Source organism: Nannospalax galili, unplaced genomic scaffold, assembly GCF_000622305.1.
Source record: "Nannospalax galili isolate Female #2095 unplaced genomic scaffold, S.galili_v1.0 scaffold994, whole genome shotgun sequence".
NCBI lineage: Eukaryota > Metazoa > Chordata > Mammalia > Rodentia > Spalacidae > Nannospalax > Nannospalax galili.
The window spans coordinates 735,746-758,974 of NW_008334099.1; the positions used below are offsets into that span (position 1 = coordinate 735,746).

The window sequence follows — 23,229 nt, forward strand, 5'->3', positions numbered from 1 at the left end:
TGGCACCTGGGGATGGGCAGTTCAAAACCCTTGGAGGTCTTCATGTAGGGCTTCATCAAAGACGGTGATGAATAAGTTTGGGATGTTCTGTATGAAATACACACAAAAAATCAACAAATAAAAAAAATGAGTTTAAAAAAAAGCTCTCCATTTCATTTTAAAATTTACTGTTTCATAAAGAAAAACTCATTTTTAATGCTACTAACACTTAGATGTTTTCACATGCATCTCTAATCTCTATGTATCTGATTATTACTAGTCACAATCAGTTATTTTCTGAGATCCACCTGAGCATGGATATAAAATCATCAGATCGATTTCAAAGGTAATGTGTTTCAACTCTACTAATTAACATGTGCCAAATTTTTATGCTTCTTCCTCAAATATAAATTTTTCTTATTTGTTGATTTTTTTGTATTTCATATAGAACATCCCAAGAAATCTTATTCTATGCCCACATCACAAATGGCACCCTCCCATAGACCCAACGCCCACTGGAGCCCATATACTCTGTCATCCCTGTTACTGTCCACTGTGTTTTCGGTGCCCGCAGCCATTCTCCAGTGCTTGTCCATCTACTGATGGAAAATCCAGTCAGTCTATCTAGAGTTCCTTGTTTTAGGAAGATCAGCCCTTCCTCATCTAGCAGCAATCAGTTGCCAATATTCCTTTAGATTAGATTGGAGTCTGCTATTCATTTTCTCAGTTCTATGCTGGGTTACTGTCTGGGAGTCTCTTGGGCCACCCTGACCAATAACTCAAAGGAAGGTATCTCCTGTCTGGCATTGTTTCTTATTATATAGCTTTTAGCTATACACATGGACTCTTAAAGAATTATATTGATGCCTTTAATCTGTGGTCATACTTTCCTTTTGGCTGTTTAAGACCATACAATTGGCCTAGATAAACCAATTTATTTTTACTTTTAAACTCATTTGAGGATCTGTTCCTCAGAGGTCACATGGGCTTGGGAGGAGCCCCTGGCTCCTTTCTTTTACCAGTCCCATCTATGTGAAGATAAGTCAAAGGTCCTGCTCCACAATGGCTGGCTTCACTTGGAAGCATGGAGGAAATGTTTCCTCTGTGTTGTCCCTCCTCTGTGTAGACTGGAAATGGTTCCAGTCCATTTGGTGGAGTCTCCATGGCTTCCTTGATCAAGAGGACAGGTGACTCACCACAGTTACCGGATATTTTGAAAGATGCTCATAGTCCCCTGAAGCTTAGTTGACCTGGAGGGCAAGGAGCAAAAACTGTCCTTTATGTCCCTCTGACCAGATTAGTATAGGCCTCAAAGTATAGCTGTTAAACATCCAAGAAGGTTAGTTCCAACAGTCTGGTACTTTTAATTACCATGTGCTATGTAGATAAAGCTTGGGCAAAGACCAAACATTTTCAGATAAACCTTAGCTAGACATGTATTATATTCCTTGAGCTAGTTGTATGTATAATTTGTCAGGAGCTTGTTCGATTAATATGGTTGCCTCTGGATTTTTAAAACTAGATAAGCGTTATTTATCTCTCACATTGTCTAATCCACCGTGGATTTCCCATTTCAAGTGCCCCCATTTTTCCCATTTGTCCCTTAATAATACCCTTCTGCTATGGTCCTACCTCTCTTGAGCAACTTCTTTCCCTTTATCCCCAAGATTCCTTGTATAACCGTCCTTCCCCCACCCTTAAAATAACCTCATTTTTATCCATATCTCCATTATTAACGCATGATTCCTACTGTTGTTCTCTTTCAGATTCTTTCTTTTCCTTTACCTCCCTGGTAGTGTTTCATTAGTCTGGTTCCTATAGTTACATCTGGATGGATATTCATGTATAAGAAATTGGTGATAGGATCTACCTACGAGGGAGAACATAGGTCATTTTTATCTGTTTTGTTTTGTTCTTTTCTGAGTCTGTGTTACATGACTTAGTATAACAGTTTCTAGCTCCATCTATTTACCTGCAAATTTCATGGTTTCATCTTTCTTTACTGCTGAGTAAAACTCCATTGCATAAATGAACCACATTTTCATTATCCACTCGTCAGCTGAGGGACACATAGTGTGCTTCTATCTCTTAGCTATTGTGAAAAGAGCAGCAACAAACATGGATGTACAAGTGTCTCTGCAATAGGATGAGCTCTTTGGGTATATGCCAAGGAGTGGTATAACTGGGTCAAATGGTAGGTTCGTTTTAAGAGTTCTCCACACTGCTTTCCATAGGGGTTGAACAAGTTTGCAATCCCACCAGCAGTGGATGAGTGTTCCCCTTTCCTCACATCATCTCCAAAATTTGGTTATCATTTGTTCTCTTGATCTTAGCCCATCTGACTGGGGTAAGATGAAATGTTAAAGTGGTTTTAATTTGCATTACCCTATTTACTAATGATGTTGACAACACTTTGAGAAGCTTCTTAGCCATCTTTATATCTTCTTTTGAAAACTCTCTGTTCAGCTCCTTAGCCCATCTTTTAATTGGGTTACTTCCTTTCTTGATTCTTTGTTTTGGGGGTTTGTTATATATTCTGGATGTTAAACCTCTGTCAGATGTGTTGTTGGTGAAGATTTTCTCCCATTCTGTGGGTTTTCTCCTCACTTCCTTGGTTGTTTCTTTTGATGTACGGAAGTTTTTTAGTTTAAGGATGTCCCATTTGTTGGTTCTTGAGTTTGTTTCCTGAGCAATTGATGTCCGGTTTAGAAAATCCTTTCCTACACCTGTATCTTGTAGGCTATTGCCAATGCTTTCTTCTAACAGTTACAGCATTTCAGGCTTTACATTTAGGTCTTTGATCCATTTGGAGTTGACTTTTGTGCAAGGTAAAAGATAGCGGTTTAGTTTCATTCTTCTACAGGTGGAGCTCCAGTTTTGTCAGCACCATTTTCTGAACATGCTGTCTTTCCTCCAGTGAATGTTCTTGGCCCCTTTGACAAATATCAGGTGGTTGAAATTGCATGTACTCATATTTGAGTCTTCAATTTTGTTCCCTTGATGGGTCTATTTTTGTGCCAGTAACATGTTATTTTTATGACTATTGCTCTGTAATACAATTTAAAGTCTTGTGTAGTAATCCCCCCCGCATTGCTCTTAGTGCTCAGGGTTGCTTTGGCTATCTGAGGTCTTCTGTGTTTCCATATGAATCTTAAGATGGTTTTATCCAACTCTGTGAAAAATGTCATGAGGATTTTGATTGGCATTGCATTGAATCTATATATGACTCTTGGTAGGATGGTCATTTGCACAATATTAATTTTTCCAATCCATGTGCATGGGAGGTCCTTCCATCTTCTGATGTCTTCCTTAATCTCTTTCTTTAAACATTTAAAATTTTCATTGGAGAGGTCTTTAATGTCTTTGGTCAGGATTATTCCAAGATTTTTTTTGCAGCTATTGTGAAAGGGAGTGTTTCCATGTACTCTTTCTCTGATTGCTTGTTATTGGTATAAAGAAAGGCTACAGACTTCTGTAGATTAATTTTGTTACCTGCCACTTTACTGAACATGTTTATAATTTCTAGGAGTTTTCTGGTGGAATTTTTGGAGTCTCTTAGGTATGATATCATATCATCTACAAAAAGAATTATTTGATCTCTTCTTTTCCAATTATTACTCTTTTAATTTCCTTCTTTTTTCTTATTGCTCCTTCATGAGTTTCAAGCACTGTTTTAAAAAGGAGTGAAGATAGTGGACAGCCCTGTCTGGTTCCTGATTTTAGTGGGACTGCTTCAAGTTTTTCTCCATTTAGAATGATGTTGGCTGTGGGTTTGTTGTATATGGCTTTAATTATGTTGACGCATGTTCCCTCCAGTCCAATTCCCTTTAGGACTTTGAATATAAATGTACGTTGAATTTTGTCAAAGTCCTTCTCTGCATCTATTGAGGTGACTATGTGGTTCTTGTTTTTGAGTCCGTTTATAGGATTTATGCTACTGACTTACATAAACTATCCCTGCATCTCTGGAATAAAGCTGACTTGATCATGGTGGATGATCTTTTTGATGTGTGTCTGTATGTGGTTTGCAAGTATTTTGTTGAGAATTTTTACATCTATGTTCATTAAAGATATGGGTCTATAGTTTTCTTTTTTGGTTGTATCTTTACCTTGCTTTGGAATTACAGTATGCTGGCTTCATAGAAGGAATTTGGACGTTCTCCCTCCATTTCTATATTTTTGAACAAATTAAGTAGTATTGGATGTAGGTCATCTTGGATGCAGTATTGGATGTAGAATGTCTGGTAAAATTCTGCTGTAAATCCATCTGGTTCTGGGCTTTATTTAGCTGGGAGGTTTTGTATTACTATTTCAATTTCCTTATGTGTTATGGGTCGGTTTAAGCTGTTGATCTCTTCTTGGTTTAGTTTTGGTGTTTCCCATGCCTTTATATACCTGTCCTTTTCTTTCAGGTTTTCAAATTTAGTAGCATATAGGTTTTTAAAGTATTCCCTTATAATGCTCTGGATCTTTTTGGTGTCTGATATGATTTTTCCCCTTTCATCTCTGATTCTGTTGTTTTGGAGGTGTTCTTTCTTTCTTTTGGTTAACTGGACTAGCGGTCTGTCAATCTTGTTTATCTTTTCAAAGAAACAGCTCTTGGAATTGTTGATTCTTTGTATTGTTTTCTTTGATTCAATGTCATTGATTTCTACCCTGATTTTTGTTATTTCTTCTTGTCTGCAGGGTTTGGGTTTTCTTTGCTGTTGCTTTTCAAGTGTGTTGAGTTGCAGTGTTAAGTCATTTATTTGTGTTCTTTCCAATTTTTTAATGTAGGCAACTAGAGCTATAAACTCCCCTCTAAGAACAGCTTTCAATGTGTACCAGAGATTTTGTTGTGTTGTATTGTCCTTTGCATTTAGTTCCAGGAATACTTTTATTTCTTTCTTAATTTCTCCTTTGACCCATTCATCATTCAGAAGTGTGTTGTTAATCTCCATGTGTTCATGTATTTACTAGGGTTTCTTGTGTTGATTTTAAGCTTTACTGCAGTCATCTGATAGAATGCATGGAAGTATTTCAATCTTTTTGTATGTGTTGTGGTTTGTTTTGTGCCCCAGTATATGGCTGATTTTGGAGAAAGTTCCAGGGGACGCTGAATAGAAAGTTTATTCTTTGGTGCTTGGGTGGAATATTCGGTAGACGTCTGTTAGGCCCATTTGATGTATGTTATTGTTTAATTCAGATGTCTCTCTGTCAATTCTCTGTCCTGTTAACCTGTCTAATGGTGACAATGAGGTACTGAAATTCCCCCACTATTAATGAGTTGGGATTAATCTGGGTCTCAAAGTCCTGTAGTACTGATTTTATGAAGCTGGGTGCACCAGAGTTTGGTGAATTTATGTTCATGATTGTAATATCTTCTGGGTTCCTTTGGTCAGAATCAAGTGGCCCTCTTTATCTCTTCTGATTAGTTTTAGTTTGAAGTCTATTTTGTCAGATATTAGAATTACAACACCTGCTTTTTTCTTAGTACCATCCGCTTGGTATTTTTTTTTCCATCCTTTCACTTTAAGGTAGTGCCTGTCCTTGAAAGTAAGATGAGTTTCCTGCAGACAACAAAAAGTTGAATTTTGGTTCTTAATCCATTCACCTAGCCTGTGTCTTTCGACTGTGGAGTTCAGCCCATTGATATTTAGAGTTATTAATGAAAGATGTGTATTGATTCCTGTCATTTTATTTCTGTTCACATTCTTGGTGTAGCTGTACATTTCCATAGTTATACCTTCATTAAGTTTCTTTCCATAACCCCTTTGGTGTAGTCGTTCATTTCTTCAGTTCTTTGTATTCCTTCCAGAACTCTCTGAAGGGCTGGTTTTGTGGAAATGAATTCCTTCAGCCTATTTATGTCATGGAAGATTTTTCTTTCCCCTTCCACTATAATAGACCTTTTGGCTGGGTAAAGTAATCTGGGTTGGCATCTGTGGTAATACTTTGGTCCAGGCTCTTCTGGCTTTCATAATTTGCACTGAAAAGTCAGCTGTAATTCTGATGTTTTCCTTTATGCGTGACTTTTTTTTCTTTTGCAGCTTTCAGTATTCTCTCTTTGTTCTGTATGTTTAGTGTTTTTACTGTGATGTGCCATGGAAAAATATGGACTGCTTCATGAATTTGCATGTCATTCTTGCACAGGGACCATGCTAATCTTCTCTGTATCGTTCCAATTTTAGTATATGTGATGCCAAAGCGAGCACAGTAATTATAATTTTATCTTACAAAATAATATCATATTCTAAAGCCATTTCTGTAGTGTAGTGGTTATCAAGTTCGCCTCACACAAAATAATATCATATTCTATGTGCTTCTTAAAACTGTCATTTAGGCCCAGTGTGGTGGTGCACTTCTTTAATCCCAGCACTTCGGAGGCAGAGGCAGGCGGATCTCTGTGAGTTCAAGGCCAGCCTGGTCTACATAGTGAGTTCCAGGACAGCTGGGGCCACAGAGAGACCCTGTCTCAAAAAGAGAAAAAATGTTCATAATCTCCCAAGATTTCTTCCCACTCTTCTTTTTTAAAAAATTTAATCTTAATTTTTTGGAGACAAGGTCTCATCATGTAGCTCTGACTGGCCTGGAACTCTCTATGTAGGCCAGGCTGGGTCTGAAACTCACAGAGATGCCCTGCCTCTGCCTCCCAAGTGCTGGGATTAAAGGCATGTGCCACTACACACAGCCTCTCCCATCCTTCTTAATATTGTGATTTTTTTGGCAGTAGGGATACAACATAAGATCTATTTTCATATAATGGGGAAGGGAGGACATGGGGTAGGGCTGAAGAGAAGTTGAGGTGAGGGATAATTAACACTAAGGATGTTTTGGGAAATCTGTATGGAAACTTACTATTTCATAAAACAGTTTAATTGACATTATCCTACATAGGACAATGCTCCTCACAGAAGCCATAGGTGGGAAAACAAAAAAAGTCCAGTGCTAGGTGTAGGATACATGAGTTGTTTGTCAAGGGGGCGTCCCAAAGACCCCACTAAACAATATAAGCTATTGCCATTGCTCTTGTTGGCCCACCATAACTTGATGGTAAGACACTATTTCTGAAGCAACTTTATACTTTGGTTTTAGGACTTGAAGATATTAAAATGTTACTGACCTGGAAGCTTCTTCCATGCTGGTCAGCTTTCTAGTAATGAAATGTACTGGTCAAATTGCAGAGAATGAGTTTCTGTGGAGTAATTAGCCATATATGGGACATCTATAGCACATTACCTAACCCCAAGGCTCAGGGTCCATCATACAAGAAAGATTGTAAGAGTCAGAGGTCATAGGAGACTGCTGCAAGACAGTGTCTCCTGGACATGACAGGACTGTTGCACCATGAACTCACAGCAGCTGTGATTGCTTACACAAAATCTACACAATATCAAGTCAGTTAGCATTCTAGCATGAAAGTGGGGCAGGATCATGAGCCTCCACCTACTAACTGATGAGCTATTAGCAGTTGAAGACAGTTTTCTTTAAGGGCATGGTCCCTGTTAGGTGGGCTGTACTTCAGTGAATGGCAGCCACATCAGTGAACAGCACAAATTGTTTAAAAAAAAGATGACACTTCCCCTGAAGGCAAGCTCTCATAGCTTTGGAGAACGCTATGAAGTTGCCAAGGGAAAACATAAATGGATGATTCAGCACCAGCTTCAAGACCAAACAACCACATCAATGGCCAGCACAGCATACATCATTGGCACTTTTATCCTGGGGGTAATCAACAGCTACCTAATTTGACTTAAAAGCCCACTCAAAAGAGGAAACTCAAGTGTGGTACTGTAACATAACCTAATACACATGGTCAGAGGGGTCATCTTAGAGAAAACCCCCAAACTCTCATATTGCTAGACTAATGTAATTTCTTACTGTGTGCAAAATATGTATCCTTATATTTACGGACAAATATCCCAGTCACCACTCATCAAAGAAGCTCATTTTGCAGCAGTCAGAGACTAATACCAAGCACCACAACTGGCCACACATGATCATTGTCTATGAATTTCCCAGGCCTAAGGCACACAGCTACAATGCAACTTCTATACCTAAGGCTCATGGAATATTGAACAGGGATAAAAAGAGGACACTAATGAATCAGTTCTTAATAATGAAGCTCCCTCATGCAGCAGAGGGCCAGGAACACAAAAGATCACAAATGGCCAAAGTGTACAGATCAGAGTCTGCTAAATAATGATCCTTGGACAGGACTGCTTTATTAAACTTCACCCACTCAAGGCTCAGGGACCATCGCAGAAGAGGGGGCAGAAAGATTGTAAGAGCCAGGGAGGATTGCATAACCATATGGAAACTGAGTCCTACAAGCTCCTGGGAACCTGCTCATATGATTCTATGGCAATAGTGTCAGTATACACAAGTCCCATGCAAACTCAGGCAGACAGTAACCCAGCATAGAACTGGGATAATGAACAGCAGACCCCAATCTTATCTAAAGGAATGTTGCCAACTGATTTCTGCTAGTTGAAGAAGAGCTGATTTTCATAAAACAAGGGACTCTAGGTAGGCTGGCCAGACTCAGTGTATGGATTTGCACTGGTGAACGACTGGGGGCACTGACAACACAGTGGGCAGTAACAGGAATAACAGAGTAAATGGGCTCCAGTGGCAGGGGGGAGCTATGGGAGAATGCCAGTGGGGATGGGGGTATAAAGATGATTAAGATTGTTTGAGATGTTCTATATGAAATACACAAAAAAATCAATAATAATAATAATAAAGAGTACATGAAGTAAGGAGGGAAAAGTGGTGGGGGGACAGGGAAGGAATTGGAGGGGAGAGGATGGGGTGAATATGATCAAAGCACATTTGATTTTAAAAGGAGAAAAAGAGGACACAGCAAGGCAGGTTGTGCTTGCTTTTAATCCCAGCACCTGGAAGGCAGATGCACATCTGTGAGTTGAAGGCCATCCTGGTCTACATAGCAGCTTACAGGCCAGCCAATTCTACACAGTAAGATTTTCTTTCAAAAAGCAAACAAACATGAACCAAAAGAAGACACCATGTTGGGAGATGGATGTGGGGAAGAGGATCTGACAGAAGTTGGTGGAGTGGAGTGGGGGTGAATATGATAGAAATACATTGTACACATGTATGAAATTCTCAATGAATACATAAAATATTTTCTTAAAAATGATCTATTCAGTAAATTTTGAGTATACCATTCAGTATTGTATAGGCAGTATGGTATATTGTATATCTAGAGCTTATCTCATGTATCTGAAATATTTTAAATTTTATTTTTCAATTAATGCCTAAACATAAAAGCTGTACATGTCTTTGAGTGCTGTGTAAGGTTTGATGCATTTATATGCTATGTAATGTTTACATTGGGTTAATCATATGTATTTCAAAAAGTTATCATTTTCTTAGGGCGTAAAGTTTCAAAATCCCTTTTACTGGCTTTTGAAGTGTGTAGTACATCTTCATTATATGCAGTTACCCTACTATACAATAACATATTATAGCTTCTTCCTTCTGTCTAATTCACTACCCAATGTCAGCCTCCTCCCATCTCTGCATACTAACCTCCCAGAGTTCTTTTAACTATCATTCTACTCTTTACTTTTTTTTTTTTTTTTTTGTCTTTTTTGAGAAAGGGTCTCCCTGTAGTCACAGCTGGCCTGGAACTCACTATGTAGACCAAACTGCCCTCAATCTTACAGAGATCTGCCTGCCTCTGCCTCCAGAGTGCTAGAATTAAAAGCATGCACCACCATGCCCAAATTGTACATTTGTCTTTGCTTAATATTATTATCTCTAGTTTCATCCAATTTTCTACAAACTACAATATTTTTAAAATATTTTATTATTTTTATTTTATGAGTACTTACTGTTCTAGTTTGTTTCTCCATTGCGGTGGCAAAATACTCTGACCACTACCAACTTCAGGAGGAAAGGGTTTATTTGTCTTACATCTCCAAGGTCACAGTTCATCAGGGAGCCCAAGGTAGGAATTCAGGGCAGGAACCTGAAGCACAGCCCATGGAGGAATGCTGCTTACTGGCTTGCACCCCAGCTCATGCTCAACCTGCTTTCTTATGCAACATAGGCCCACCAGCCCAGGGATGGCACCACACACGTCACTCAATAATCAAGAAGATGCCCCACAGATATGGTCACAGGCCAGTCCATTGGAGGCAATTCACCAAATGAGGCTCCCTCTACCCAAGTGTGTCAAGGTGACAACTAAATGTATCTAGCAAATCCACTTATTATAGGGTAACGCCATTTAAACCCTTTAAATATATGTATATGTTCAAGGACGCTTCTACAACAGGTTTCCATATGGTTTTTCCAGAAGACCTTTAGTATTTCTTTAAATTTATATATATATATATATATACATATGTGTGTGTGTGTGTGTGTGTGTGTGTAGAGTCTGAGTAGTCCAACAATGGTTGCACCACACTGGAGAGGCTGAGAGTCCAGTAGTTGCCCAGTTTATGTGGCTGGATGTCTCGGTAGTCCCAATCTGTCACGGAAGGCCTGGTGGAATCTGGGAGATCTGCTAGTCTTCAGTCTATGTTGGAATTCAAAGAAGTTGGTCATTTATGAATCTTCCGTTTCTTTTCAGAAAGTCCTTTTTGTTATTTACCCTTGAACACCTGATTAGGTCCTCAGTTGTGAGAGAAACTTTTCTGAGTCCTAATCCTTCTTTTTTGCTTTATTTTATATGTAAGCCTGTATTGTGTGCATGTATGCAAGTGCACCTGTGCCGTGCAATGCCTGCAGAGGACAGAAGAGGACATTGTACCCTGGTTATTAGCCACCATGTGGGTGCTGGGAATTGAACCCAGGTCTTCTGCAAGAGCTGTCAGTGCTCTTAACCACGGAACCATCTTTCCAGACCCGCAAAAGACCTTTAGTGTTAGTTGTCCCTCTCCATACATACTCTGTCTTCTACACTGCCCTCTTATCCCTCACTGCATTTAATCTTTCCTGTTCTTTATTCCCCTTATCCCTTTATATCTCTGCATTCTATCTCCATTCTCTTGAAACATACCCCTTTCCCCTAACCCCTTACTAGTTTCCTAATCTCTATGGTATTCTAAATGAAGCACACATATCTAAAGATTCAAAGTTAACATCCACATATGAGAGAAAATGTGTGATGTTTGTCTTTCTGGGTCTGAGTTACTTCATTCAGGATGATTATTTCAAGTTCTATCCATTTACCTTTGAATTTCATAATTTTGTTTTTCTTAACAGCTGGAATAGCATTCCATTATGTAAATGTACCACATTTTTATTATCCATTCATCAGGTGATAGGCATGTTGGCTATTTCTATCTCCCAGCAATTGTGAATAGAGCAGCAGTGACCATGGGTGAGTAAGGATTTTTGTAGTAGAATATGGAGCCTTACGGGTATATGCCCAATAGCTTGGTTTTGTGGTAGATCTATTTTTAGCTTTTTGAAGAACCTCCACACTGATTTCCATAGTAGTTATACCAGTTTACACTCCCACCAGCAGTGAATAAGTGTTCCCCTTCCTCCACATCTATGCCAACATTTATTGCCATTTGATTTTTTATTTCAGCCATTCTGACTAGAGTAAGATGAAATCTTAAAGTAGTTTTAATTTGCATTTCCCCAATGGCCAAAGCTGTTGAACATTCTTAAAGTATTTCTCGGTCATTTGAGAACTTTCTGCTTAGTTCCATGCTCCAGTTTATAATTGGGTTGGTTGTTTTCTTGATCTTTAGTCTTTTGTGTTCGTTGTATATTCTAGATATTAATCCTCTGTCAAGTGTATAACTGGTAAAGATTTCTTTCCCATTCCGGAGGCTGCCTCTTCAGTTGCATGACGGTATCCTTTGCTATACAGAATCTTTTTAGTTTTATATGGTCCCATTTGTCAATTTTTGACCTTAATGCCTGTGCTATTGTGGTCCTGTTCAGAAATTCCTTTCCTGTACCTCTAAGTTCCAGTATATTTCCTACTTCCTCCTTTATCAGATTCAAGGTATAAGGCCTGATGTTCAGGTGCCTGATCCATTTGTGTTGAATTTTGCACAGAATGAGAGATAGGGATCCAGTTTCATTCTTCTCTATGTAGCTGTCCACTTTGAACAGCGCCACTTGTTGAACATGCTGTCTCTCCTCCATATGTATTTTTGGCATAAGAAATAAAAGCAAATATTAGAAAATATAAAATTTAAATGCTTCTGCACAGGAAAACAGCAGAGCAAAATTATAGTCTAGAGACTGGGAGAAAGTCTTTGTAAGCTATTCATCTGACAGAGGACTAATATCCAGAATATTTAATGAGCTGAAAATGTCATCAAAAGAACAAGTAAATGAATCAATACCTAGGCAACTGAACTTAACAGGCACTTTTTAGAACAAATGCCCAATTATCCCATGAAAAAAAAATTCAAGCTTGTTAGCCACCAGGGAAATGCAAATCAAAATCACATTGAGATTCCATCTCATTCTGGTAGGTGTGGTATTATAAAAAATCAAATTATAAAAAGAATAAAAGTAACAAATTCTTTTTTAAAAAATGTAACAAATGCTGTTGATAACGTAAGGGGAATGTAGCCATTCTATGTTCTTGTTGGGTACTTAAATTAATGTAGCTACTGTGGAAGACACTATGGAGGCTCTTCAAAAAACTAAGAATAGCACTACTGTAAGACTTGGCTATACTACTCTTAGGTGTATACCCCAAATCACAGAACTCAGCATTTATAATAAGTGCCTTCTGACCTGCTGATCATATTCATTTTCCCACTATTCAAAATATCCCCGAAGAAGAATGATTCTTCCTCCTCCAGCAGCCAATGATTCCTCAGTTAGGGGTGGGGCATCATGAGTTCCTCCCCCCTCTATACTGGAGTTTTGCCTGGCTTGATTTTGTGTAGGTCTTGCTCAGGTAATCACCACTGCTATGAGTTCGTGTGTGTAAGAACATGTTCAGAAGATAGCATTTCATAGCATTCCTCCCCATCATCTGTCTTAGATTCTTTCTGCCTCCTTTTTTACAATGTTCTCTGAGACTTGGCATTGGTGGGTGGAGTTTGATAAAGATGTGCCATTTAGGGCTGAGTACTCACAGTCACTTATTCTCAGAACTTTGTTCAGTTATTATTCTCTGCATTCACTGCTGCCCACTGCAAAAAGAACCTTCTTTGACCAAGACTGAGAGCAACCCATGTCTATGGGTATAAGTGGATGGCCCCACATCCATGCACATATGGTCAGTACTAAATGGATTTAGTGGGTTAAAATTTTATGTGTATGCATGTACTGCCTGCATGTAGGTAAGTGCACCTGTGTCGTGCAATGCCCACAGAGGTCAGAAGAGGCTGTCAGATCCCCTGGGACTGGAGTTATGAACACATGATTAGAAGAAGCATTTCATTACACCTTTAACATACTCAATAAAAATTTCCAGAGTAAAGATATATCTCTTTCAAAAGTGGGTATAAAATTTTTAGGTTCACAGTTGAATTAATACAGTTATACAATGTTTAGCTCAGTATAAACCCTGTAAGACATAAAATTGAATGAGTTTTTAACCTTTAAAAAAGATCTCCATTTCATTTTAAAATATACTGTTTCATACAGAAAAACTCATTTTTAATGCTACTAATGCTTAGATGTTTACACATGTGTCTCTAATCTCTATGTATTTGATTATTACTAGTCACAGTTGGTTACGTTCTGAGATCCGTGGCACCTGAGCATGGATATAAAGTCAGATAGATTTCAATGGTAATGTTTTTCACATCTACTAATTAACGTGAAGCAAATTTTTATGCTTCTTCCTCAAATATAACTCGTTTTTTTATTTGCTGATTTTTTGTGTGTGTATTTCATACAGAACATCCCAAACAATCTTATTCATTTATATACCCACATCCCAAATGGTGCCCTCCCACAGCCTCCACCCCACCCGCCCACCACTGGAGCCCATATACTCTGTCATCCCTGTTACTGTCCACTGTGTTGTCTGCGCCCCCAGCTGTTCCCCAGTGTTTGTCCACCCACTAAGTCTAGTCAGCCTATCTAGTTCCTTGTTTTAGGAAAATCAGCTCTTCCTCATCTAGCAGCAACCAGTTGCCAATATTCCTTTAGATAAGACTGGGGTCTGCTGTTCATTTTCCAAGTTCTATGCTGGGCTACTGTCTGGGAGTCTCTTGGGTCACCCTGGCCAACAACTCAAAGGAAGGTATCTCCTGTCTGGCATTGTTTCTTGTTATGTGGCCTTTAGCTGTACACATGGACTCTTAAAAAATTATATTAATCATTTGAGGATCTGTTTCTCAGGGTCACATGGGCTTGGGAGGAGCCCCAGGCTCCTTTCTTTTACCAGTCCCATCTATGTGAAGATAATCAAAGGTCTTGCTCAACCATGGCTGGCTTTACTTGGAAGAATGGTGGTAACGTTTCCTCTGTGTTGACCCTCCTCTTTGTAGACTGGACACTAGTTCAAGTCCATTTCGTGGGGTCTCCATGGCCTCCTTGATCAAGAAGACAGGAGACTCACCACAGTTTTAGGACATTTTGAGAGATGCTCATAGCCCCCAGAACTTAGTCTACCTAGGAGGGCAAGGAGCAAAAACTGTCTTTTATGTCCCTCTGACCAAATTAGTATAGGCCTCAAAGTGTGGATGTTAAATATCCAAGAAGGTTAGTTCCACCAGGCTGGTACTTTTAATTACCATGTTCTATGTAGATAAAGCTTGGGCAAAGATCAAACGTTCTCAGATAAACCTTGCCTAGACATATATTATACTCCTTGAGCTAGTTTATGTATAATTTGTCAGTAGGTTGTTCGATTAATATGGTTCCCTCTGAGTATTTTTAAATTAGCTAGGCATTATTTATCTCTCACATTGTCTAACACTTCCACCATGGATTCCCCATTTAAAGTGCCCCCATTTTTCCCATTTCTCCCTTAATAATACCCTTCTCCTATGGTCCCACTTCTCTTGGGCTCCTTCTTTCCCTTTATCCTTAAATTTCCTTGTATAACCCTCCCTCCCTCCTCCCCTTAAAATGACCTCATTTTTATCCATATCTCCCTTATTAACGCCTGTTTCCTACTGTTCTTCTCTTTCAGGTTCTTTCTTTTCCTTTAACACCCTGGTTCCTTTTCATTATCCTGGTTCCTGTAGTTATGTCTGGATACATAATCACTTATAATGGTTTGGTGCTAGGATCCACATATCAGGGAGAACATAAGCCGTTTTTTTTGTTTGTTTGTTTGTTTTGTTTTTTTCTTTTCTGAGTCTCTGTTACTTCACTTAATATAACAGTTCCTAGCTCAGTCCATTTACCTGCTAACTTCATGATTTCATTTTTCTTCACTGCTGAGTAGGACGCTATTGTGTAAATGCACATTTTCATTACTCATTCACCATAATTCAACCACCATTTTGGTGATTCCTATTTCTTAGCTATTCTGAAAAGAGCAGCAACAAACATGGCTGTGCAAGTATCTTTGTAGTAGGATGAGTACCTTGGATATATGTCAAGGAGCAGTATAACTGGACCATATGGTAGATTTATTTTTAGTTTTTTAAGAGTTCTCCACACTGTTTTCCATAGGGGTTGCACCAGTTTGGCACCCCATCAACAGGGTTCCCCTTTCATCGCATCCATCCCAGCATTTGGTGTCATTAGTTCTCTTAATCTTAGCCACTCTGACTGGGGTTAGATGAAACTTAAAGTAGTTTTGATTTGTATTTCCCTAATGGCTAAGGATGTTGAACACTTTTAAAGATGTTTCTTAGCCATGTTTTCTCCCCTTCGACTACAATAGACAGTTTTGCAGGGTGAGGTATTCTGGGTTGACACTTAGGTTCATTTAGAACTGGAAACACATTGGTCTAGGCTCTTCTGGCTTTCATAGTTTGCATTGGGAAGTCAGCTGGAATTCTGAAGGGTTTTCCATTATATGTGACTTCTTGTTTTTCTCTTGCAGCTTCCAGTTATGTACATTTAGTGTTTGTACTAGATGATGTGGGGAGTTTCTTTTCTGGTCCTGTCTATTTGGTGTTCTGTGTGCTTCTTGTATCTGTATGGAGATGTCTTTCCTCAATTTAGGGAAATTTTACTCTATAATCCTAGTCAATGCCATTTACCTAGGATTCTTCTTCCTCTATGCTTATGATACATAAATTTGGTCTTTTCATGTTGTCCCACATTTCCTGCATATTTCAATCCTGTATTTTTTTAAAATTCATATTCTTTGCTTGAGCAGTTCAATTCTTCAACTTTATTGTCCAGTCTTAATTTTACATTTTCCATTTCATTCATTCTATTGGTGAGGCTCTTTCCTGTCATTTCAAATTGGCTTATTCAGTTTTTCAGTTCCATCTTCATTTCAGCCTCAGTTTTCTTGAATATTTCTATCTTGTTGGTGAATTCACGTCTCAAATCCTGAATTGTCTATCATTTACTTCATCCATGTATTTGAATTTTCTTCAGCTTCAGTCGGGAGTTTATCTCTATCCTCTTTGGGTTCTTTGTATGTTCTTTAAATTCATTGAATTCTTTGATCATGTTTATATTGTTCTTTTAAATTTTGTTTCCTGGGATTCCTCTATATAGTTCTCATTGTAGAACACATCTACAGGACTGGTGATGTTTGGTGGGAACATATTATTTTGGTTTTTCATGTTATTTGTATTTTTTGTTGTGGTCTGGGTGTGTAGATTTCTTTTGTTGTTTGGGTATCTGATATTAAACTCAAGCTTGTCTTTGTTGAGTTGAGTTTGATTCTGTTTATATTGTTGATATAGCTTGGTTGCTTTCTGATCTGGTATGAATAGTTGGTCTTGGCTTCAGGTTCTCTATTTTGATTTTTTTAATGGAGGGACTGTGTAGTTCCATGGAAGCTAGTCAGGAGCACTCCAGGAAGGCAAAGGAGCCTAGGCCCAAGTTGAGGTGATGGATATTAGCTGGGCCGGTTCTAACTAGCTAATCAAAAAAGATTTTAGCCCTGGAGTGGACCTGGTCTCAGTCCAAGGGAATGGTGACCCAGAACGAAGGGATCTGGCTATCTTTCTCAGGTAGTCAGGCACTCTCTGGCAGCCTCACTAGGACAGGGCCAAGGCCAAGGAGAGAGGATAGGAACAGAATGGATAGGTTCTTCCTGAGCTCTGGAACAGTGGGAGGAACTGGAGATGGTCCCAATGCAGGCAGATGGGTGCAAAGGGATTTGGACAACTCACCCAGGCTAGTCAGATAGTCTTTGGCAGCATCAGTGGGATAGGGACAAAACCTGAGAAGATGGGAACAAATGGTCTGGTTCTTACTAGCTAGCAGAGAAAGCCTGAGCTCTGGAACAGTGAGACTGAATGAAAATGGTCCCAAAGCAGGGGCAAAGTTTTCAATTTTCATGATATGAAACTTACCAATTTTTCCTTTGGTCATTTGTACTTTTGGTGTAATATCCACAAATGCATTCCCAAATAGAAGGTAATAAAGATATACAACTATATTTTTCTAACATTTTTATAGTTTTAAATCTTATATTTTAGTCTTAAATCTATTGAATGAATTTTTGTATATGGTGTGAAGTGAGATATATTACATTCTTTTGCATGTGGATATCCAGTTGCTTCTAAGCTACTTCATGAAGATTCTATTCATTTTCCATTGAATAATCCTGACAGCTGCATCGCCAATGTTGAGTCATATTCAATTTGTGGTGAATTGAAATCCCATATTGTCATCACATTTCATGAACTGTTTGTTTTCCATAGTTCATAATCCATAACTGACTAGGAATTATTCTAGACAGTAAGTGAACAAGTAATATAAATCTCTATCCTTATTTTGCTTTCACTGATAGTAAGGAAACAGAAAATACACTCATAACAGGTAACTATCAGCTAGGCAGGGTAGTGCATAATTCTAATCCAAGCACTTGGGAAGTAAAGGCAGAAGGAATTCCTCAGATGCACAGAGAATTTGAGATCAGCCTGAATAATATGAGACCCATTTCCCAAAAATACATACAGTATTATGTGCAAGCAAGGTAAAAGGCAGTAAATAATTGAGGACTGCTATTGTAATTAAGAAAGGCTTTTTAAGGAAATTTACATTTGAGCATGAACTTGAAGGAAATAATGGAGTAATCTACAGGAAGATTTTGGAGAAAATGTTTTAAGGAGAGGGAACAGCTAATGCAAAGTACTTGAGGGAAAGGTAGGCCTAGAGCATTCCAGGATAAATAAGAGGAGCAAAGTAAGACTAAAATACAAAGAACAAGGGAAGAATAGCAGTAAATGAGGTCAGAAGTTCAGAGTTCATAATAACTTAGAGGTCATTGTGATGGTTTGAATGAGAATTTCCCCCACAGGCTCTAAGTATTTGGACATTTTGTCCCCAGTTGGTGGAGCTGTTTTGGGAAGTCTTAGAAGGTGTGGCTATGCTGGAGAAAGCATGTCACTAGAGAGTTCTTAGGCCTTTCTGGATCTGGAGTCACTCTCTTGCTTCCTATGCCTGCTTGAAGATATGAGAGCTTAGCTTTTACTCCTCCTTCAGCCACCTCAGCCGCCATGCCTCCCCACAATGATGGACTGACTCTTGCCCCTTTGGAACCACAAGCTAAATAAAATCTTCCTTTTATAAGTTCCCTTGGTCATGGTCTTTCTACCAGAGCAACAGAAAAGTAACTAATACAGTCATGAAAAGACTTTAGCACTTACTGTATATGAGACAGAAACTTACTGGAAGTTTCAGTAAGTTTGTTCCTTGTTCTTCAAGGAGAAGAACAACAGCATTTGATCAATATTTTAAAGGAATCTATTTAGGTCAGAGGCAACTTAAGGAGACCAAGCAGTTATTGCATTAATCCAGGTAAGTAGCATAGAGTTGATAAGAAGGTCCGATTCTGAAGGGAGACTTGCTTGATTTGTTGTATGACAAGATGTAGCATATTACAGAAACTTTCAAGAGATGACTTCAAGGTATTTGCTCTCATTAAATAAAGCTATAGAACTGTCATTATGTGAAATGAATAAGATGGTAGGTTATGCAGGGTTGGTGATAAGGGGAGAAAACAAGCATTAAGTAGGAAGTGTGCATATATAGAAACTGTATGTGTTTTTGTGTGTGTGTGCGTGTGTGCCTTCATGAGCTTATATGCACCATGTGTGCAGGTGCTCACAGAGATCAGAAGAGAGCCTCAGATTTCCTGAGAATATAGCTACAGACAGTTGTGACCTGCCATGTAAGCCATATAAACCTAACTCTGGTCCTGTGCAAAATCAGTTCATTCCCTTGACTGCTAAGCCATCTCTCCAGCCCCTGGAATTATTGTTTTATGGGCATGTTTTTTAATTGGGTATATAAAATTAAGGAACCATTATCATAAATAGGTATGTGAATTCACAGGATTGGATAATAGTATCTTAAAGATAAATATATGTAGAAAATCGATCTGAAGATTAAGTCGTATAGAACTCCAAAGTTTCAAGGTGAATATAATAAGGATCCGATTTAGTGAAGGAGACTGAGAGAAAAGACTAACGATTAAAGAGGAAAACAAAGAGAGTATAAGAATCAGGAAACCACATAAGGAAAAGAATTTCAGGAAAAGGAGTGACTAAGATTAGCTTTTGCTACAGACAGTATTGAGTATGAAGAGGACTGAAAATTTTTAAATGTTTTATTTTTATTTTATGTGTATGAGCATATTGCCTGCATGTATAAGAACACCCATGTCGTGCAATGCCACAGAAGTCAGAAGAGGGCATCAGATTCCCCTGGAACTGGAGTTAAGGATGGTTCTTAGCTGTTGTGTGGGTACTGGGAATTGAAACCGGGTCTGATACAAGAGCAGTCAGTGCTCTTAACTGATGAGCCATCGCTCCAGCCCCAAAGAGGACTGAAAATTTGCTATTGGATTTATTAGCTTGTAGGTCATTGGCGACTTTCACAAGAGTGCTCTCAATGAAACAGCAGAAACAAAGGATTATAGTTAACAATAACAAAAGAACAAGTAAGATCAGCAAAGAAAAAGAAACATCAATAATGCAGAAAACACATTTCTTCCAGTAATAACCCTATATGTAACTGATCTTAAATCTACAATTAAAGACAAAGACTAGATCTTTACATTAAGAAATGGATCCAATTGTGTATTCTTTTCAAGAAACACACCTCACTGAAAATGGAAGAATATGAAATGATATGTTAAAAAATGGAAATAGAAAGCAGGTTGGAATAACCATATTCCTATGTGACAATATAGACCTCAAGCAAAAATTAGACAGAAGAGATAACAAAGTTAAGTACATATTAATAAATAGAATAATCAATCAAGAAGATATAATCATGGGCTGGAGAGACTGTTCAGTAGTTAAGAGCATTGGCTACCCTTGCAGAAGACCTGGGTTTGAATCTCAGCACCCACATGGTGGCTAACAACTGTCTGTAAATCCAGTTCCAGGACATAAAGATCTGACACCCTCTTCTGTCCTCAGTGGGCACTGCATGACATGAGTGCACTATACATGTAGGCATAATATTCATACACATAAAAAATAAAAATAAAATGAATAAATTTGGAAAAGAAGACAATCATTGCAAATATATAGAGACCACATTTTCACGGATTTAATTTCATACAATTAAACTACTAGATGTAAAAAGATATATTCTATAACAATGAGAAATGAAGAAAGATATAACAATGGAAACACAAAATAGGGTCACAAACACAAAGAAATTAAATTGACAGTACACAATATGCACTTTTCAATAATAACACTAAATATCAATGACCTCAACTCCCCTGTCAAAAGACACAGGCCGGTGCAATGGATCAAGAAAGAAAACCCATCTTTTTGTTGTCTTCAAGAAACTCGTCTCACCTTCAAGGATAAACACTATCTTAGCGTAAAAGGATGGAAAAAATATTCCAAGCAAATGGGCCTAAGAAGCAAGCAGATGTTGCAATTTTAATATCTGACAAAACAGAATTAAAATTAAAACTCATCAGAAGAGATAATGATGGTTACTTTATTCTAATCTAAGGAACAATTGACCAAGAAGATATTACAATCATGAACATTTATGCACTGAACTCTGGAGCACCCAATTTCATAAAATCCAGAACTGTAAAACAGAGACTGGCACCAAATCAGTGATAGTGGGCCACTTAATAGCCCACTTTCTTCAATAGACAGATCAAGTGGACAAAGAATAAACATAGAGACATCTGAACTAAATGGTATACTATATGAAATGGCCCTAACAGATATAGACAGAATATTCAACCCAACCACCAAAGAATACACTTTCTACTCAGCAGCTCATGCAAGATATTCTAAAATTGACCACATTCTGGGGCACAAAATAAATCTCAACAAATACAAAAAAAATTAAAATAATTCCATGCCATCCATCAGACCACAGTGCAATAGAGCTTATAATCAATAGCAAGATAAGCTCTAGTAAATACATGAACTCATGGAGATTAAACAACACACTCCTGAATCAGGAATGGGTCAAACAAGAAATTGAAAAAGAAATAAAAGTATTCCTGGAACAAATTGAAAGTGAGAACACAACACAGCAAAACCTCTGGGACACCATAGAAGCAGCCCTAAGAGATAATTTTATATCTCTTAATGCCTACATTAAAAAATCAGAAAGAGCACATGTAAATGACTTGACAATACAACCCAAAACTATGGAAAGGCAGGAACAAACCAACCCCAAACCTAGTAGATGAGAAGAAATAACAAAACTCAGAGCAGAAATTAATGAAATAGAAACAAAGAAAATAACACAAAAATAAATTAATCTAAGAGATGGTTCTTCGAAAGGTTAAACAAGATAGACAGACCCTTAGCCCAGTTAACAAAAAAAAAGAAAGAAAAAAAGAAAGAAAGAAAGAAAGAAAGAAGAAAGAAAGAAAGAAAGAAAGAAAGAAAGAAAGAAAGAAAGAAAGAGTAAATCTAAATTAACAAAACCAGGGATGAAAGGGGAAACATCACAACAGACACCAAAAAAATCCAAAACAATATAAGGGAATACTTTAAAAATCTATACTCCATTGAATTTGAAAAGCTAAAAAAATGGATGAATTCCTAAAATTATGGTCACCACCAATGTTAAACCAAGAGGAGATCATCAGCCTTAACAGACCCATAACAAATCAGGAAACTGAAACAGTAATACAAATCCTCCCAACTAAAAAAAAGCCCAGGCCCAGATGGATTCACAGCAGGATTCTTCCAGATATCCAAAGAAAATCTATAACCAATACTGCTTAAATTATTCAAAAATATAGAAACAGAGGGAGAACTCCCAAACTCCTTTTATGAAGCCAGTATCACTCTAATACCAAAACCAGGTAAAGATGCAACAAAAAAAGAGAAAACTATAGACCCATATCCTTAATGAATATAGATGCAAAGATATTCAACAAAATACTTGCAAACCACATACAGACACACATCAAAAAGATCATCCACCACGACCAAGTCGACTTTATTCCAGAAAAGCAGGGATGGTTCAACATTCATAAGTCAATAAATGTAATGACGCATACAAATGGACTTAAAGACAAAAACCACATGGTCATCTCAATAGATGCAGAAAAGGCATTTGACAAAATCCAAAATGCATTCATGATAAAAGTCCTAGAAGGACTTGGTCTGGAGGGAACATGCCTCACATTAATTAAAGCTGTATACAACAAACCCTATAGCCAGCATCATCTTAAATGGAGAAAAACTGGAAACATTCCAATTAAAATCAGGAACAAAACAGGGCTGTCCACTATCTCCACTCCTCTTCAACATAGTGCTTGAAACCCTTGCTTGAGCAATAAGACAAGAGAAGGAAATTAAAGGAGTACCAATTGGAAAAGAAGAGGTCAAATTATCCCTATTTTCAGATGATATGATATTATATATACATGAGATCCCAAAAATTCCACTAAAAAACTGTTAGAATTGATTAATGCTTTCAGCAAAGCGGCAGGATAAAAAAATCAACTTACAAAATCAGTAGCCTTTCTATATACCAATAACAAGCAATCAGAAAAAGCATTAGAGGAAACCCTCCCATTTTCAACAGCCTTTAAAAAAATAAAATATTTAGGAATAAACCTAACCAAAGACATTAAAGATCTCACCAATGAAAATTTCAAAACTCTAAAGAAAGAGATAGAGGAAGACACTAGGAGATGAAAGACCTACCATGCTTATGGAGTGGTAGAATCAATACTGTGAAAATTACCATCTTACCAAAAGCAATTTATAGATT

The 23,229-nt window shown here is 37.9% G+C and overlaps 1 protein-coding gene and 1 non-coding gene across 4 annotated transcripts in view; both read right to left on the minus strand.

Moving 5' to 3' along the window:
- Klf8 (Kruppel like factor 8) overlaps positions 1–23,229 on the minus strand; it is a 257,155-nt gene that overhangs the window by 128,489 nt on the left and 105,437 nt on the right. The gene's annotated exons all lie outside the window — the stretch shown is intronic.
- LOC115069627 lies at positions 6,067–6,173 on the minus strand. The gene has a single exon (XR_003848880.1). It is a non-coding gene; the product is annotated as a U6 spliceosomal RNA (small nuclear RNA).